A 20,410-nucleotide genomic window follows, 5' to 3' on the forward strand; every position below is an offset into this window, starting at 1 on the left:
GTGATTTCGTGTACCCTTGGGCCACGATGCAGCCGCAGAGGAGCTCCGGCAAGTGCCGAGGCAGGTGAAGAGTGTCCAAGTGTAGGCTGGTGTTGCTGGAATCTTGGCCGCAGCCGAACCTGTACACAGCAGAGAGTCCCAAACAACGCAATGTTAGTCTCGAGAGTGGTCCTCTGACTACTCGATAGCCTTTTCAGACCCGCCGCATGGGAAAAGAGACTGTGAAAGGACAGACAGTGGTTGAAGGACGGGGACATCAAACAGGATGAAGACTTGAAGAGAGACAAGACTCTGGATACATGGAGTGGAACGACACTCTGAATACATGGAGTGAGACAAGACTCTGAACACATAGAGAAAAAGGAGATTCTGGATACATGGAGTGAAATAAGACTGATTACTTAGAGAAAGACACTCAGGAGGGCCATGAGTTGCTTGAAAAGTGCTGAGTCGGTACTGTACATCACGCGCCCTACACAACCTAGCTGTACTGGTCCCGGACCACGCAGTTGGTGTGCCCTACACAGCCAGGTAGGCTGGTCATGGACCACGCTAGTGGTTCCCCATTCAAGTTGCTTGCAGAATGCTGAGTCGGTACTACACATCACATGCCCTACTCAGCCAATGAAGACAGGTCACGGACCACGCTGGTGGTTTCCCACACAGGAAGAAGAGAAGATGAAGTGAAGACTCTGACGAAGCCTGTACTGAAGTGCGCCCTGCACAGCCAATCAAGGCCAGGCATGGACCACTCCAGGACGGAACGAGAAATAGAGTTCATTCATGGAGTGAAGGCAAGTAGAAGACTCCGAGGACCCAGACAGGGTTGAAGGTTTGAGGGAATGCCTCGGCGACAAAATCAGGATAAGGAAGATAAAAGCTGGAACCTCTTGGAGACTTGCATTGCCATGAAGAAGGAAGGTCATCCGGAAAAAGGAGACATCTAGACGTGAAGACTTTTGACAGACAAACATCAGGAACATCTGGAACACAGAAGCTGACAAGATGAGAGACCAGGAGAAGACGAAGACTCGGGATCCCACATAGAACGAAGTGCCTTGAGAAGCTGGATTGCAGAGAAGTCCTAAGGAGGACTGGCTCCTTGCAAAGGTAAGAATGAAATGACGATGAACCCCTTTTGTAGGGCTGAAGAGGCGATTTCCCCAATGATGTCAGAAGAGCACCACTCCCTTGCTGTTCCTTTAAGAAGGGAAGGAAGATGCAGCCTCGCACCCTAGGAGGCAAGCAGGAAGAGCAGAACCATGGACAGCGGCCCTGCTGCACAGGAAGACAGTGAAGCAGAGCTGTAACAGGAACCAGGCCACAGGGCAGGCCCCGAGGTGCACGGCAGCATCCAGGCCGCTGAAGATGGACCAAGGACGGCCTCGGGCATCAGGCAAGGCCGGGGATGATGGCCCTCTTCCCATGGAGGAACCGGAGATAAGTTGGTGGCCTCCGGGCCACATGAGGATGCGGACGGCGGGCTCCTGGCCGCATTAGAAGTAGTAGCATGGCTCCAGCCACACAGGTAGTGAGTCAGCGGCCTCCGGGCCATTTAGAAACAAGTAACGTGGCTCCCGCCACATGTGAGATGTGTCGGCGGCCTCCTGGCAGCAGGGGGCATGACAGCAAGGCCCGCCATGCCACAACTAGGCAGGGAAGGCCCTGGAGCGTTGCGACTGCAGTGGCGCGGTTCCAGCCACGTGGGAAATACGTCGGCAGCCTCCGGGCTGCGTAGAGAACAGCAGCGTGGCTCCCGCCACGCAAGGAGTGTGTCAGCAGCCTCTGGGCTGCGGGAGAGAGACGGGAGAAGGGTGGAGAGGCAGCCTGTGGCTCCTGCCACAGGCCGGATAGTAACAATTAAATTGATTTACACCTGGGTATCTTTGTGTAGTTTTGTATTTACTGAAAAATTTGGAGGCATGTGAGTTTGCATTGTGTGATGCCATGGAATAGAGAGTTATGGTAGTCAGTGTGGTTGGTGATCAGTTTGTGTATGACAGTAGCTAGGTTACACTTCTCAAAGTAATTAAGCAGTTGACAAATTTGGTGTAGGAGCATAAAGGAGGTCTTTACCACAGCTGAGATGTGGGTTTCCATTTTGAGATGTTGGTTGAATTGTCATGGTATGTGCAAAACAAAAACTACCATGATGATTCAATACTGCTATTAGAAGGACCAATCAAGGATAAGAATGTGTAGATGAGGTAAGAAAACAGTGATTCAATGCATCGCAAATCCACCATTGAACAAATGTCTGAATTATACAAAAAGTGCTGTTAAATAGCCCATCCTGCACTTGAATCTTATCCTTAGTATTTTTTTAACTGTCTTCATTGAAGAGACACATCAGTTACATAATCACTTTGCAAAAAGACAAATTACAGAACCAAGACAAGAGTAATATGACACAACTAACTGTTCGATCTCCACAGATGTCTCTCCACCATTTTTCCATTAAAATCCCAAACTTGAACCAATACCCCACAACATGCATACCAATCCATTAGGCATACATACCAATCACACACACCACCTCTCACTCTGCATAATTAAAAAAAAAAAAAAAATCAGCTATGCAGTGCCACATAGGACAAAATAGAGAAGTGAATTTCTGCAGACAACGTATCACAAAAACAATGCCATAACTGTAAAGTACATGATTTCAGACCAGAGACACCCCCCCCCCCCCCCCCCAACAGTAGGTACAGAAAATTATTCTAAAAATAGTTCACTATTAACTGCTCCCACAAAGAAATACTAGGTAGGAATAATTATACCCAAACCATCAAGGCAGCTTTTTTCACCAACACCAGCTTCAGGAATATAACATGCTTCTCCCTTACACAAGACTGGGTATCTCCTATAGTCATTTTCAATATAAGCAACCAGACCATAAACTCGACTTGATGCTCCAGTATCTCTCCTAACTGAAACTGAACCTCCAGCCATAAGGGTCTTAATCTGAGACACCACACAAACAGGTGCATAAAAGTATTAGCCACCTGCTGACATTTAAGGCCAACATCCGTGTCCAAAAGTGACATTTATGGCCTCTCACTCTGTGTGCATTATTTTAAACTGTGTCTTCTTAGTGTATACATCATGGGTCAGTTTATGAAGGGAAGAAAACTGTCCCCAGATCCTGTGACCATGTATCAGTAATCTAGCTAAATGAGGCATCTTTACATTATCTCTCAACATCTTATACCACCAAGCTATCAGAAGTATTCCAAAGGGAGAAGTCTAACTCCCCTGTAAGAGAGCTATTAGCATCACATCTAAAAGAAAAGAATATAAAATGCTATGCCTGCAAATATCCATAGAATTGAGCATCTGAGATATTCCACTTATCTTTCAAAATTTGAAAAGAAACCACCTCATGTGATCTGGGCTGCAAAAGATATTAAACTGCACCTAAACCTTGGCTCTCCATATATGAAAAATACCAAATTCTTGTCCTGGAGGAAAGTGAAAATAAATGATTAATTGTACAAACGGAGATAAAATGGGAGACAATTAGAAAAACATTCATACCTACCACCATGCTTTAATAAGAGAAATAAAGAGGACTTATCTTAAATTGTGGAGGCTTGTAAAAATTCTTAAAATGCAGAGGATTAATCAGGGAAGCACAACCAATTTCATCTTCCATTAGTGGAATAACACCATATTTATTAAGACCTGTTAATAAATCAACAATCAATCTCAACTGACAGACCACATTTTACCACCATAGATTAGGTTCATTCAAACCCTGCCTCTGCTTTATCGCACATTATGGTTTATTCATTTACATGCTGCTTATGCATAATCCCTAAGCGGCTAATAAAGTAACATACATAATAAGATTAATAGACAATCATACAAAAAAAACCATATAAAACAAACAAAAAAACCCACTCTAACATTAAAAACATAAAATAAATTTTCATTACAATTGAATCATCTTAAACATTCGGGAAACAATCTTAAAATCATCTCTAAATACAATAAAGACAGAACCATTAAAACATTTCAGTCAATAAAAATGTCCTAGAATAAGTACCGATGAAAAGAAACATTTTTAATTGTTTCTTAAAAGTTTTAGAATATGGAATAGTTCTCAAGTCAGGGGGCAACCTATTCCAAAGATCAGGGGCTGCCACAAAAAGTACATAGACAAGTCTCAAAGAGATGTACTTAATGTACAGAAGGTGCTTCTAAAAGCGCCTTCTGTGATGAGTGTAATGACCTTGATGGAATGTAAGGTTTCAAGAGGGCATTAATCCAAGGAAAGAAATCTAATTCTAGCAAACTGTGAACAAGAAGGGCAACTTTGAATTTAATTCTTGATTTCATGGAAAGCACTATGGTCCTGATGTGAACAGCCTATAGTGAACTTAGTGGCAGCATTTTGAAACAGCTGCAGTAATTTAATTGTGCTGTATGGAAGATCACAATGCAAAGCATTATAGTAGTCAAGCAAGGGCATGATCAGAGCTTGAACTTCTGATCGGAAGTCATTAGGCTGGGGCAATGGAACAAGTGAACGTTAACAGATGTAGTTAGTAAAAACAAGTTCTTACCACGGATTTCACTTGTGATGCAAATAATAATTTGGAGCCAATAATGAAATCCAATCTCCTTGCCTTGTCAACTATCTTAACATCCTAGTTGTCAATGGAAAGAGCTGGTGGTATTGATTCGAACTCATGATGTTGAATAAATGGTATTTTGGTTTTTGATAGGTTAAGAGAAAGTTTATTTTGGGATAGCCATGATTTAATTACTGTTATGCAATGTGAAACTGACAAGGTAAATTTGTCCCAAGAATTAGCAAATGGGATGTAAAACTGAAAATTGTCTGCATAAATACAGAAGTCCTCACAAAGTCCAGTCATCAGATCACAAATCGGAATCAGATAGATATTAAAAAGTAACACTGAAAGAGCTGATCCCTGCGGGACTCCTAACCACATATCATGTAGTTTTGAGTAAAATCCATCATGCCAGACCTGTTGTTTCCTCTTTGTCACATAGGAATGAAACTAGCTCAGTACTGATCCGCTCATATTAAGGCATTGTATTAAAGTTACTTGATCAACCCTATCAAAAGCAGTGGTTAATCCAACAGAATGAGAACGTATCTATGGTCCTTGTCAAGGCCTCTTCTCAGAAGGTCAATTAGGGAGAATCAATAGATTTTCGGGGCTTAATGATGTACTAAAACCATATTGGAATTGATGGAGAATCTGATTTTCATCAACAAAATCTTCCAGGCGCTTCAGCACCAGAGATTCTAAGACTTTCACGATGAATGATAAAGATGATATAAGCCTATAATTGCAAAGGTCTGACTGATCAAGCCCAGGTTTTTTTAAAGAGTGGGCAAAGTACAGCTAGTTTTAGAGCCACTGGCACATGGCCTTCTGTTATTGAAAGTTTGACCACACTAATTACAAATGGAACAATGATTGCTTTAACCAGTTTTAAAATAGGTACCTTACAAATATTCAAAGGCATGTTGAGTTATTCATACCAATATATAGTCCACAAAGGAGTGCAAAGAACAATAAAGGTCCAATTTTAATCTTCATCAAAATTATTTATTTTTAAATGTTCAAAGTCGCCACTCCAACTTTCAAAAACATGCACAATCGAATGACTGTTTCAGGGTCCCCCGACACGGACCCCGTGTTTCGCCCGTAGGCTGCGTCGGGAGGGACAGTCTGTAATTACAATAAAAGCTAAAAGGGAAAAAGAACAATAATACATGAATGTATAAGAGAGGACCAGACTAAGGGTACAAAATGTATCTATTGGTGCCGAGACACCAATGTGTCTCGGCACCAATAGATACATTTTGTACCCTTAGTCTGGTCCTCTCTTATACATTCATGTAGTATGTGTCTCGGCACCAATAGATACATTTTGTACCCTTAGTCTGGTCCTCTCTTATACATTCATGTAGTATGTGTCTCGGCACCAATAGATACATTTTGTACCCTTAGTCTGGTCCTCTCTTATACATTCATGTAGTATGTGTCTCGGCACCAATAGATACATTTTGTACCCTCTCTTATACATTCATGTAGTATGTGTCTCGGCACCAATAGATACATTTTGTACCCTTAGTCTGGTCCTCTCTTATACATTCATGTAGTATGTGTCTCGGCACCAATAGATACATTTTGTACCCTTAGTCTGGTCCTCTCTTATACATTCATGTAGGTATGTGTCTCGGCACCAATAGATACATTTTGTACCCTTAGTCTGGTCCTCTCTTATACATTCATGTATTATTGTTCTTTTTCCCTTTTAGCTTTTATTGTAATTACAGACTGTCCCTCCCGACGCAGCCTATGGGCGAAACACGGGGTCCGTGTCGGGGGACCCTGAAACAGTCATTCGATTGTGCATGTTTTTGAAAGTTGGAGTGGCGACTTTGAACATTTAAAAATAAATAATTTTGATGAAGATTAAAATTGGACCTTTATTGTTCTTTGCACTCCTTTGTGGACTATATATTGATTGTGGAGTGCAACCAGCTCCTTTTCTTATATTTGAGTTATTCATACCAGCAATGATATTCCAAATTTCAAGAGTCTAAGCAACTTGGCATAGCTGATTCTAGCTGGTTTCCCCTGCCACAACAATTGCATTATGGCCAATTTAAAGATATTAATATCACTCGGCTTAATCTAGCAGGGAAGCATCTGAGGGGATATAACATTTTTGGTAAAGCAATCATCTTAACCAATGTGCACCTCCCAAACAAGGACACTGGCAAATCCTGCCATTTACCTAATGACGACTTCACCTTAGTAATCGTTGCTTGAATATTGAAATCATAAAACTGCTGATAGTTCCAAGATAGACACATTTATCCATCGCAAAAGAGAAGGGGAAATTACTAACCCACCAACCGGGCAAAGATTCATCTAAGAGGAAGGCAATTGACTTTGAGTAATTAATTGAAGGCCTAAAACCAAACCAGACTGCGAAATGATATCCACCCAGTAGAGCAGGTATAGCCAGTCTGGGATTGCTCAACAACAGCAACATATCATCTGCAAAAAGACCTATCCTAAACTCCTACCCTAACCATGACACACTGAAAATGCTTTGAGTTACGCATTTTAATAGCCAGAGGTTTCAAAAACAGAAGTGTACCCATTTATCAAAGGGTACCCATTTATCAAAATCCTTGCACTAAGCACTACATATAAAGCCATTAACTCATGCAAGAAAAAAAAATCACAAAATCCATACTCAGACATCAACCAAAAAAGATATGACTAGTTTATCTTGTCAAATGCTTTCGCTGCATACAAACTAAGAAGAGAATTAGGTTACTTGGACTCAAGCATTCAGAGAAAATCTGTCACAAAAAAAGTCAACTTGATCTGTGGCTAGTAAAGAAGAAATTGCATAGCACAAACTTCCAAAATAGAGGCAAAAGTTTGACATCAGAATTGAGAAGAGAGATAGGGTGAAATGATTCAGGTAAGATAGGATCCTTCCCTTGCTTATGCAAAATATTGTTTAAGCCCTTCATATCACCAGAAAACCATTTGTCTACCACAGCTTCTTCAAACATAAATTTAGTGATGGTACAATCACAGGTGACCCAAAATTTTATAAAATTAGTTCCCCAAGCCATCAGCCATGTTGCTTTAGAAAGTTTCAATGCCTTAGGAGGTCATTTTAAAAGGAGTTACATATATAAATGCAACTTTATATCGTAGAAATTTAAAAATTCCATTTATATGCATAAAATGCACTTACACGTGAATATCTAATGGACAATTCAATGGCATATATTTTAACAATTTTCAAAAGCCCATTTACAAGGGTAAAGTACATTTACATGAGTAATACATTATTTTAAGCATGTAAATGCTTTTTAAAATCAAGCCCATAATTTATGCAAAAATCTCTATCCCAGAGATTGGCCCATTCAAGCAAGAGTCAGACAGGGAAGCTTTATATTGTGAAAAAAGGAAAGAAGAGAGGATTCAGAATTAGGTTCCGCAGAATACAGGTTCTTATAGAAGTCAAGAAATATCTGAGAGATTTTTGATAGCTTGTGCATTCTATGCCCATCTGGAGACCTGATATTTGATATATAGTATTTGCTCTTCTCACTATACCCCAATCTTACCAGCCTTATTCCCAAACCTATAGAGCTATCCATAGGGGCTATCTTTTGTTCCTACAATAAAGTATGATTCTTTTAAAACTAGAGTACAATTACAAAAGTTTTTCTGTAAAATTAAATTGAAAAAGTTTTCTTTTTACATGAGCCAATTTCATCTGATAGGTCTATGAGGGTACCTAAATCTACCTGGTCACCTCCAGGCCTCCAATTCCATTAATCTCAGCTTTTGAACAGTTGATTTTGCATGATATCGCTGCTTTGGAATCTTCACCTTTACATTCATTTCTCTGTCAGTGTTTCTCAAAATTATTCAGAGTAGTTAAATCACAGGCAGATAGTGATAAAATGCAGATGGACCTTGCAAGACTGGAAGATTGGGCATCCAAATGGCAGCTGAAATTTAATGTGGACAAGTGCAAGGTGATGCATATAAGGAAAAATAACCCATTCTGTAGTTACACAATGTTAGGTTCCATATTAGGAGTAACCACCCAGGAAAAAGATCTGGGCGTCACAGTGGACAATACATTGAAATCATCTGCTCAGTAGGCTGTGGTAGTTAAAAAAGCAAGCAGCATGTTAGGAATTGTTAAAAAGGCAATGGTGAATAAAACGGAGTGTGGTCTCTCCTTGGTCCGAACTATGAATTACCCCTATACTTGGGGAGGAGAGTACCACATGAGAAATCATATTTACTAATATGATTTATCTTCAGGCTCATAGCCTGAGTGGGTCACCCCAATATCACAATTCTGTGCCCTTCCCAAACAACCTCTCACTTGTGGCACCACAGACCAGATAAAATCATCACAGCAGAATAAAACAGTAATTAACCCTTTTACTAGTATTGTGCAAGTAGACAGTAAATCCAACCATAACATTATATGGGAAAAGTACAGTAGTGAAGTATAATATAAACTTGCAGTTTTCTTATTTTATATCAAGCATTGCAAAAATAACACTGGGTATGGCCTCTTAGCCAGGGCAACCAAAATATTCATAAAGATAGTAAAAAAAATTAAGGAACGCTAATAGGGAATGGTGGGGGGAAAAGCAGTGAAGAACACAACTTTCAAAATTTGTCTTTACCCCTGAGTTCTCAAAAAAAAAAAAGGGGGGGGGGGAATGACAGATTCACCCCGATGTCACCAGTTTGTAAAGGATGCACCCTGTCCCAAACACAAAATTGTCCGGAAAAAACAATCAAGATAATGGAGAAGTCTGTCTTGATGGTGCAGCTGGTTAAATAATAAAACAAATAGATGAACACTGCAGTGTATGAAAGGTCTCTCTCTCCTGGGGAGTTTCCCCAAATGGTTTATTTGGTACTAAACAGAAAAATGGCCTGGTTTCATTCTCTTACAGAAAGGCCATGTTCCACCAGTTTTTTTTCCCAGCAAGGGTTTATGCTTGACTTCAGCTGAAAGGCTGAAGCAAATAAGATGAGATACTGAATATGTGACTAAGGCAAGGAAATAAACTTACTTTCTCCTCTGCTAAGATACTCTGTGAAAAGTTTAGATTACTTAACTCAGACCTGGATTTATCAAAATGCGGTAAGTATTGCATGCAATAACAAAAGGGGTGTGGTTTATGCAAATATTCCGTTTATTGCAATTTGCCTATGCAAAGAGCTAAGTTAGTATAAATTGTGATAACATTATCAGACTTTGTGATAGGTGCCAGACCTGTTGTATTTCCTGCATAGAGAGAGAGAGAGAGAGAGAGAGAGAGAGAGAGAGAGAGAGAGAGAGACTGACTGGCCATAATGTCATCTCCCTAGATAGGTATTTGTATCCCTATGGTAGGCCCACCTAGTAACTCAAGGTGAGGGTTAGCCCTGGGGCTGAAGTAAGTTGTGCACACCGGCTGACTGCCAGCACGCGATCCCCAGCCCAGCGGCTGTGCATAGACCTCTGGCCACATCCCCGCCCTGCCCCTGGACTGCCCCGCCCCCACCCCCGGACTGTCCCTTTTGTAAAGCCCCGGGGCTTACACGCATCCCGGGCCTTTACGCACGCCACCAGGCCTTTTGAAAATAGGTCCAACGTGCGTAACTTTTTGAAAATCTGGCCTATACAGTACATACTCATTATCCCATAGACACTCAATCTTATTCTCTCACACAAAACTCACACACATGCTAGCCTTCATCTCTTCCTCTTTCACGCACATGCCCACTTGCTCACACATAACCATTCTCTCTTATACATACCCACACCAACTCACACTCTCACACACACATGCCCATTTGTAACCATTAGTGGGGTGTTTTAAATCCCAAGGGGACACAATCTAATTTATATCTTCCGGGGCTGCTCCAGCTAACCATTCATGCCCACATTGACTCCCACAATCCAGTGGGAGCACTGAGAGGATCACCTTGCTGGTGACTGGAAAGAATCAGTAAGTACTGCTTAGAGAAACTTTTAAAACTTAAAAGTATTAGGGAGAAGTAAACTATTGGGGTACATTATTTAGTGTGTTTGTGTGTTTTAAATAGCTAATCAGAAAATCAGGCAACAAACAGAGATTTGTGTGCTTTGTTTTAAAAAGGTAGTCAGAAAGTAAGGCAACAAACAAGTTTGTGTGTTTTATTTTAAATAGGTAGTCAGAAAGTCAGGCAACAAACAGAAGTTTGTGAGTTTGTATTTCCCAAACCTTCCATCACTTTCCCACCCACCCCAGCTCATCCTTTAATTTATAGGCAGGTGTCACTTTCACACTTACAATTTTTTTTTTTTTAAATCAGCCTTTTAACTTAAACTCAGAAATTCCCCACACCTTATCAAGAATTTGATCATTCCCTTGTAGTTCACTACCCTATATATAGTGAATACACAAATATATTTAAAGGACCCTAATTGTACTCATTCCTACACCCAGAGCAACTTAACACTTAACTAGGAACTGAACAAATTTAAGATGAAGGCAGCAGTCCAGCAGCAAGAGGGAGGCCTCCCAGTTTTTTGCATCAAGTGACACATGTATGATTTTTTACCCATCTGTGAGAAGTTGTATATGTGCATCCGATGCAAAGAGCTCCTGTCTCTCAGAGAACAAGTCCGATCTCTGGAGGCTAAAGAAACAGACCTGGAGGAGCTGAGGCAGATAGAAAGGTATATAGATGAGACCTTCAGGGACATAGTAGCCAAGTCCCAACTCCAGTCTGGCAGCCCTGGTGCTGCCTTGGAGGAAGAAGGTCTCATGATCGGACAGCATCAACCTGGTGCAGCAGGAAATGATCCTGTAACAAGGACCTGCTCTCTAGGTGGTGCACTGTCCTCTCACACTGCGGATGTGTCTCCCAGAGCTTCTGCCAAGGAGGGAAGGGTTAGGTTGGCCACCATAGTTGGTGATTCGATTACTAGAAATGTAGACAGCTGGGTGGCTGGTGAGCATGAGGACCGCCTGGTAACATGCCTACCTAGTGCGAAGGTGGCGGACCTCACGCGTCACCTAGATAGGATTTTACACAGTGCTGGGGAGGAGCCAGCTGTCATGGTACATGTGGGCATCAATGACATAGGAAAATGTGGGAGAGAGGTTCTCGAAGCCAAATTTAGGCTCTTAGATAGAAAGCTTAAATCCAGAACCTCCAGGGTAGCATTCTCTGAAATGCTCCCTGTTCTACGCATAGGTCCCCAGAGGCAGGCAGAGCTCCGGAGTCTCAAAGCATGGATGAGACAATGGTACAGGGAAGAGGGATTCAGTTTTATAAGGAATTGGGGAACCTTTTGGGGAAGAGGGAGTCTTTTCCGAAGGGATGGGCTCCACCTTAACCAGGGGGGACCTAGGCTGCTGGTGTTAACCTTTAAAAAGGAGGTAGAGCAGCTTTTAGACTAGAACAAAGGGGAAACAGACAGTTGCTCAGCAGCGCATGATTCGGAGGGAGGTATCTTCAAAGGACACTAATGAAGCATTAAAGTTAGGGTATCCCAACAGAGAGGTTCCAATAATAAGAAAAGTAATCCTATAATTAAAAACTCACCTGAGCTAAAAGATTCCAATTTATCCCTATCAACTGAAAAATAGAATGTAAATACAAATTAAAAACTCACTTTGAAATGTTTGTATGCTAATGCCAGAAGTCTAAGAAATAAGTTGGGAGAATTAGAGGTTATAGCAGTGAATGATGACATAGACTTAATTGGCATCTCAGAGACATGGTGGAAAGAGGATAACCAATGGGATAGTGCTATACCAGGATACAAATTATATAGCAATGACAGAGAGGAGCATCTTGGTAGTGGGGTGGCGCTTTATGTCCGGGATGGCATAGAGTCCAACAGGATAAAGATCCTGCATGAGACTAAATGTACAATTGAATCTTTATGGTTAGAAATCCCTTGTGTGTTGGGGAAGAGAATAGTGATAGGAGTATACTACCGTCTACCTGGCCAAAAAAGTGAGACAGACAGTGAAATGCTAAGAGAAATTAGGAAAGCTAACCAAACTGGTAGTGCAGTAATAATGGAAGATTTCAATTACCCCAATATTGACTGGTAATTGAAACATCAGGGCATGCTAGAGGGGTTTTGTTTCTGTTCTAATCTGCCTGCATACATAATTTCTCACCTTTATAGGCTGGTAATTTGGTAATTCCTTAAGTGTTATCCATCAAATTTACAAAAATGAGGACCATCCAATGCAACTGCTGTGGAGCCTTTATATTGAGGGTAATCATATGGAAACTTAAGGCTTGCCCCATTTGTTCAAGACTCTCTACCTTGGAAAAGGAACTGGCTGAAGTTAAAGCTGAATTAGCTTCAATAAAGAAAGTCCCAGCCACTTTACATTATTCAGGAATTAATTACCCATTACCACAGAATAACCAAAAGTCAAGGAAAAAGAGATTTATTGTGGGCTCAGGAAGGATAAGACCTGTGACCCACAGACACCCGTTATTGACAGCTGTACAGCCCACAACTCTACCCCCCCCTCCCCCCCCCCCCCCCACTCACATAGGGCATTAAGGAACCCAAAAAACAGTATTACAGTGGGTTCTGGAAGACCTAGACCTGTGATCCAGAGACACACACTGTATCAAGTGCAACAAGTACAAAATTCCTTCTCTGTACTAAATACTGAAGAAGTTCTTGAGAAAAAGATTGAAGTGTTATCTGAAAAGAGAGAAGAAACCCAATGCATACAGAAATTCCAGATCAGAAACCAAAGAAAAAAGCTCACTGATGGATGACTCTGTCAGAGGGACTAATCTTTTCCCTTGCATAAATGCAAAGGGAAAATGTTGTAGTTGAAATACTGTGGTAATCAGATAGTGGACCCTTGGGCCGGGCTTCAAGGAGTGACTCTTATGGCAGACCGGGAGGTGGAGTCAAATGCCTAACAGGGCTTCACCCGGGACCTGGAATCCCCCGGGAGGGGACCGTAGAGACCCAGGCCCTTGGGACTTAGGCTGAGCAGGGAAAGTCCAGAAGCTGGCCTGAGGGAGTCAGACAGATAGCTAGGAGTGAACAGGCCCCGGATCGGGTAAAGGTTGAGAAAGAGCAACAGAGTCCAGCAGCGATCCGAGGCAGAGCCAACGATCCGTGGACAAAGGTCAGGAGCAGACCGTCGAATGGGCAGAGTTCTGTAGCAAGCCGGGGTCTGGGCCGGCAGCAGGCGAAGTGTTGAAGCAAACCGGGATCGAGGCAGGCAGCAGACAGGCAGGCAGAGCACTGAAGCAGACTGGGGTCGAGGCAGGCAGCAGACAGGCAGACATAGTACTGAAGCAAACTGGGATCGAGGCAGGCAGCAGACAGGCAGGCAGAGCACTGAAGCAGACCGGGGTCAAGGCAGGCGGCAGTCAGAGTACCGAGGCAAACCGGGGTCGAGAACCAGGAAGTCAAACGAGAAAGTCACTGAAGCAGGTACAGGAATGGAAGGCAACTAGTATTCAGAGAACCTTGTTGCAAGGCGTTTAGTAGGAGACTGGACGCCGGTTAAATGCGGTCCGGGGCGTGACATCAGCAGAAGGGGCCGTCCCGAACTTCCGGGTGCTGGGCGCATATAAGGGCCTTCCTCGCGCGCGCGGCAAAAGAGAGAGGTGGAGCTTCTGGCGGCCTGGACGGCGTTCTCCACTTGGTGAGGCCGCGGCCCGGCAGCCCACTGGAGCGGGACCCCGGCGCGGCCCTCCGCGGTCCGAGATGAAGGTAAGCGGACCCGACCCCGAACATGGGGGAGGCGGTCAGGACCGCAACAGGGAAAAGTGGAAAACAAAACTCAACTAAATAGGTCACAAAAGGAGTCCAGGAACAGCAGTAAACTGAACGAAGAAAGCTGGAAAGCTATGAGCACAAATGCTCGTAGTTTGGGCAATAAAATCCCAGATCTGCAAGCCCTAATGGTGGAGGCGGACTTGGACATTGTTGCTGTCACAGAAACGTGGTTTACGCAATCTCATGACTGGGATACGGCAATACCAGGCTATAACTTGTTAAGGAAGGACAGAGAGGATAGGAAAGGGGGGGGAGGAGTGGCTCTTTATGTCAGAAACAATATCCAAGCATCTGAGCTGCAAGGAAGATGGGGCAATGAAGAAGCACTATGGGCCGACCTAAAAAAAGATGGGGCATCCATTTTTATCGGAGTGGTTTACAGGCCTCCAAACCAAAAGGAAGAGCTGGACAGAGATCTGGTTGAAGACATCCAAAAGATAGGAAAGAAGGGAGAAGTGGTGATCGTTGGAGACTTTAATATGCCAGATGTAGACTGGAAAATCCCATCTGCAGAATCTAATAATAGAAGAGAAATAGTGGATGCCCTGCAAGTAACTTTGTTCAAACAAATGGTAATGGAACCCATGAGAGAAGGAGCTATACTAGACTTAGTGCTCACTAATGGAGATAATATCTCTGATGTCCAGGTGGGCGCCCACCTCAGCAGCAGTGATCAACAAACGGTATGGTTTAATATCACAAAAAGGATACGGAAAAGAAGCACAAAGACCCAAGTTTTGCAGTTCAAAAACACGAACTTTGATGAAATGGGGAAGTACCTGGAGGAAGAATTAAAGGCTGGGAGAATGAGAGAGATGTGGATCAACAGTGGACTAATCTAAAAGGAGCAATTACCAAGGCAACTAATCTATATGTTAGAAAAGTAAAGAAAAGTAAAAGAAAAATGAAACCTATCTGGTTCTCAAAGGAGGTGGCTGACAAAATAAAGGCCAAAAGAACAGCGTTCAAGAAATATAAAAGATCCAAAAGGGAGGAGCACAAAGAAGAATATCTGGTAGAACTGAGGGAGACGAAGAAATTAATCAAGACAGCAAAAAGTCAAGCTGAAGAGAGGATTGCCAAGAATGTGAAGAGAGGTGACAAAACATTTTTCAGATATATCAGTGAAAAGAGAAAAGTTCAAAGAGGTATAGTGAAATTGAAAGGTGGAAAGGATCAATGTGTGGAAAGAGACAAAGAAATGGCAGAAATATTAAACAAATACTTCAGTTCTGTGTTCACTAAAGAGGACCCTGGAGAAGGACCATCGCTAGTTAACAAGAAACTGGAGGGGAATGGAGTAGATGTAACTCCATTTACAGTAGAGAATGTATGGGAAGAGCTGGGGAAACTGAAAGTGGACAAAGCCATGGGGCCTGATGAGGTTCATTCCAGGATACTGAGGGAACTCAGAGATGTGCTGGCAGGTCCGCTGTGTGACCTGTTCAATAGATCCATAGAAATGGGAATGGTGCCGAGTGATTGGAGAAGAGCGGTGGTGGTCCCGCTTCACAAGAGTGGGAACAGAGAAGAAGCTGGTAACTACAGACCGGTTAGCCTCACTTCGGTGGTGGGAAAAGTAATGGAGTCACTGTTGAAAGAGAGAATAGTGAACTATCTACAGTCGGGAGAATTGCTGGACCAGAGGCAGCATGGATTCACCAGGTGAAGATCCTGTCAGACAAATCTGATTGACTTTTTTGTCTGGGTAACCAAGGAATTGGATTGAGGAAGAGCACTGGATGTCATCTACTTGGATTTCAGCAAAGCTTTTGATACAGTCCCGCATAGGAGACTGGTGAATAAAATGAGAAGCTTAGGAGTGAGTGCTGAGGTGGTGGCCTGGATTGCAAACTGGTTGACGGACAGAAGACAATGTGTGATGGTAAATGGAACTCTCTCTGAAGAGAGAGCAGTTTTAAGTGGTGTACTGCAAGGATCGGTATTGGGACCGGTCCTGTTCAATATATTTGTGAGCGACATTGAGGACGGGATATAAGATAAGGTTTGTCTTTTTGCAGATGACACTAAGATCTGCAACAGAGTGGACACACCGGAAGGAGTGGAGAGAATGAGACGGGATTTACGGAAGCTGGAAGAGTGGTCGAAGATAGGCAGCTGAGATTCAATGCCAAGAAGTGCAGAGTCATGCATATGGGGAGTGGAAATCCGAATGAACTGTATTCAATGGGGGGAGAAAGGCTGATGTGCACGGAGCAGGAGAGAGACCTTGGGGTGATAGTGTCTAATGATCTGAAGTCTGCGAAACAATGTGACAAGGCTATAGCTAAAGCCAGAAGAATGCTGGGCTGCATAGAGAGAGGAATATCGAGTAAGAAAAGGGAAGTGATTATCCCCTTGTACAGGTCCTTGGTGAGACCTCACCTGGAGTACTGTGCTCAGTTCTGGAGACCATATCTCCAAAGAGATAGAGACAAGATGGAGGCACTCCAGAGAAGGGTGACCAAAAAGGTGGAGGGTCTTCATCAAATGACTTATGAGGAGAGATTGAAGAATCTAAAAATGTACACCCTGGAGAAAAGGAGGAGCAGAGGTGATATGAAACAGACTTTCAGATACTTGAAAAACTTTAACGATCCAAAGACAATGACAAACCTTTTCCGTCAGAAAAAAATCAGCAGAACCAGAGGTCACGAGCTGAGGCTCAAGGGAGGAAGACTAAGAACCAAAGTCAGGAAGTATTTCTTCACAGAAAGGGTGGTGGATGCCTGGAATGCCCTTCCGGAGGAAGTGGTGAAGTCTAAAACTGTGAACGACTTCAAAAGGGCATGGGATAAACACTGTGGATCCATCAAGTCTAGAGGCCGTGAATAAAGAGGAGGCAGCAAAACACTGCACGGAGCGGCAGTAGCCACAGAGGCATTCAAACACTGCACGGAGCGGCAGTAGCCACAGAGGCATTCACGGAGCGGGATGCCAGTGGCCAGTAGTTGGTGTTCCACCTTCACGGAGCGGAAGGATGGAGGGCTGCTAGCTCCAAAAAAAATACAAAAAACAAAAAACAAAAAAACAAACAAAAAAATAAAAACAGGGGTGGGTAAGAGTATGGGGTAAGGGTGTGGCCTGCTTGTTACATCGGTTGCTACCCCGAATTGAGCTGGATGTGCACTTGGATGCAGATACGGCGCTGCTCTCTAAATTGGTGGTGGGGTGGAGGGGAATTAGGACTGGAGGGTACTGGAAGCCAATAGTAACAGGTGGGAGAGAAAAAAAGGGGAAAAAAATGGATGGAGTGCGTAGCTTGCTGGGCAGACTGGATGGGCCGTTTGGTCTTCTTCTGCCGTCATTTCTATGTTTCTATGGCAACAAGGCAGAGTGGCAGTAAGACCCCCAAGGAGTAAGATAAGGGATATAGCAGCAAGCAAGACTCCCAAGGTGTAACATCAAGGACATGAGTGGCAGCAAGGCAAAGTGGCAGCAAGACCCTCAAGAATCAGGAGCAGAGTAGCAAGGCAAAGTGGCAGGAAGACTCCCAAGTTGAAACATCAGGCGCACAACAAAAGCAGTGTGAATGCAAGACATCCAAGGTGCAGAATCTGGGATATGGCAGGAAGGCTAAGTTGTTGCAAAACCCCCAAGGTGTAGAGTATGGGGTATGGCAGCAAGGCTGAGTGGTTGCAAGACTCCCAAGGTGTAGCATCTGAAGTATGTCAGCAAGTCAAACTGGCAGTAAGACCCCCAAGGTGTAGCACAATGGGTATATCAGCAAGGAAGAGTGGTAGCAAGACCCCCAAGTGTAGCATTTTATTTATTTATTTAAAAGTATTTCTATACCGTCTTTACAAACAATGTTTAGTCAAAACGGTTTACATATATCAAAATAAAAATTGAAATAAAAACAATTAAAATAAAGACCAATGATTGGTTGAAAGTAAATTGACTTATAAAAGTATAAATTACAAAAATTTTCATTAATATAAAATAACAAATTATTTAAAATAAAAATAGGTAACATAAAGAAATCAGTAAACAAAACAAGAGAACGTCGGGTGCCTAACTGAATATATGTATTCTGGAAGTGTGAAATGATTATTTAGTGGGTGGTATCTGAAATGCAGTTCGAAATAGGTGAGTTTTTAGAGATTTTTTGAAATGTTTAGGGTTGGATATGGATCTGATGGAGTCTGGTAAAGCATTCCATAGAATGGGACCTATGACTGAGAAAGCTCTTTTCCTAGTCATATCAAGACGGGCTTGTTGAGGTGAGGGAATGTCAAGAAGGTTTTTTTCCAATGATCTTAAGTGTCTAGTTGGTTTGTAAATTCGAAGAATGGAGCATAAAGTGACCGAGTTGGGAGTGTAAATAAGAGAGTGTATAATGGACAAAATTTTAAATTGTATTCTGTATTTGACTGGTAACCAATGTAAAGATTGAAGTATTGGGGTAATGTGATTTTTTTTTGAGGAATTTGTTAGGATACGTGCTGCTGCATTTTGGATTAGTTGGAGTGAGTGAAGTGTGTTTTCTGGAAGACCTATATATAGAGAATTACAATAATCCAATCCAGAGAAGATGAGTGATTGAAGAATAGTCCGAAAGATGTGGAAAAAAAGGTAGAGGATGTAACCATTTTAAGAGTTGAAGTTTATAGAAAGAGTTCCTAGTTAACATGGATATGTGTTGTTTTAATGAAAGGTCTGTATTGATGGTTATGCCTAGATTTTTTGCAGATTTTGAGATGGGGATGGTTATTCCATTGAATATAAGTTGAGGAGGGGGGCCTATAGATGAGTCAGTGATTGATGAGAGGTGAACTATTTCTGGTTTTTTTGGATTTAATTTCAAGCGATTGTGAGATAGCCAGGTGTCGATGGTTGTAAGATATAGTGATACTAAAGATAGTGTATGGGTCCAGGAGATGTTATATGGTACCATGAACTGTATATCGTCAGCATAGATTTTGAATTTTATATTTAATGAGGCTAATATGTGGCAGAGAGGTAACAGATAGATATTGAAAAGAATAGGAGATAAAGAAGAACCTTGTGGAACACCTGATGCAATGGAGTATGGATCGGAGGAATAGTTATTTATATTGACTTGTTGAATACGGTCTGATAGAAATGAGATGAACCATTGTAGTACAGTACCTGTAATGCCTATAGATTTAAGAATAGAAATGAGGATTTGGTGGTCAATGGTATCGAATGCTGCTGATATATCCAAGAAAACAATGATGTGATCCGTGTAAGAGTCAAAAGCCCGGAATATAGAATCAAAAGAGGTCAGAAGAAGGGTTTCAGTGGAGTGACCTTTGCATAAGGGGCATAGCAGCAAGGCAGAGTTGGATCAAGAACACTAATGTGTAGAGTATGGGGTATGGCAACAAGGCTGAGTGGTAGCAAGACCTCCAAGGTGTATCACCTTGATTGGTCCTTCTTCTTGTCTACTTGCCATCTTCTCTGTCTTGGCTTTGGCCTAGCTACTAACTCACTCAGGAATTTCTTGGTTGCTATACATACCCGTTTCACTGCAGCAGGTTTCAATGGGCCTTAAACTTGAATAGGAAACATAAACAAATGAAATAAAAATTATTGTTTAATTCGTAGGCACCTTCCATTTGTTTTGGAGGTCCACAAATGAAACAAAAATAGATGTATTCATTGAATTTTACCCATTTGTTTCAAATGAATGTACATCCCAAAGATCTAGATTAGTATTTGCTTCCCAACCCTCTCCTAGAGGCATACCTAACCAGTCTGGTTTTCAGGATTGTCACAATGAATATGCATGAGATAGATTTGCATACCCTGGGACCCCAATGTAAAAGCTGACTGGTTAGGTGTACCCCCCAGGAGAGGGTTGGGAAACACTGATCTAGATGGCAGAGTATTTATTACTCAGTACTCACAGGTTCTGAGGATAGTGAAGAAAACAGAAAGACAACCACCTTAACTGCTGTTTTCAAGAGTAATTGAGATAGCAGAAAAAGAAGCTCCAATATCATAGCTGCGAAGAAGTTTAAGCATTTTTGGTATATTATTGCTCAAGCTTTTCCTTCTCCTTTGGAGCAAAGATCAAATA

The sequence above is a fragment of the Rhinatrema bivittatum genome, chromosome 8 (genome assembly GCF_901001135.1).
Source record: "Rhinatrema bivittatum chromosome 8, aRhiBiv1.1, whole genome shotgun sequence".
Taxonomy (NCBI): domain Eukaryota; kingdom Metazoa; phylum Chordata; class Amphibia; order Gymnophiona; family Rhinatrematidae; genus Rhinatrema; species Rhinatrema bivittatum.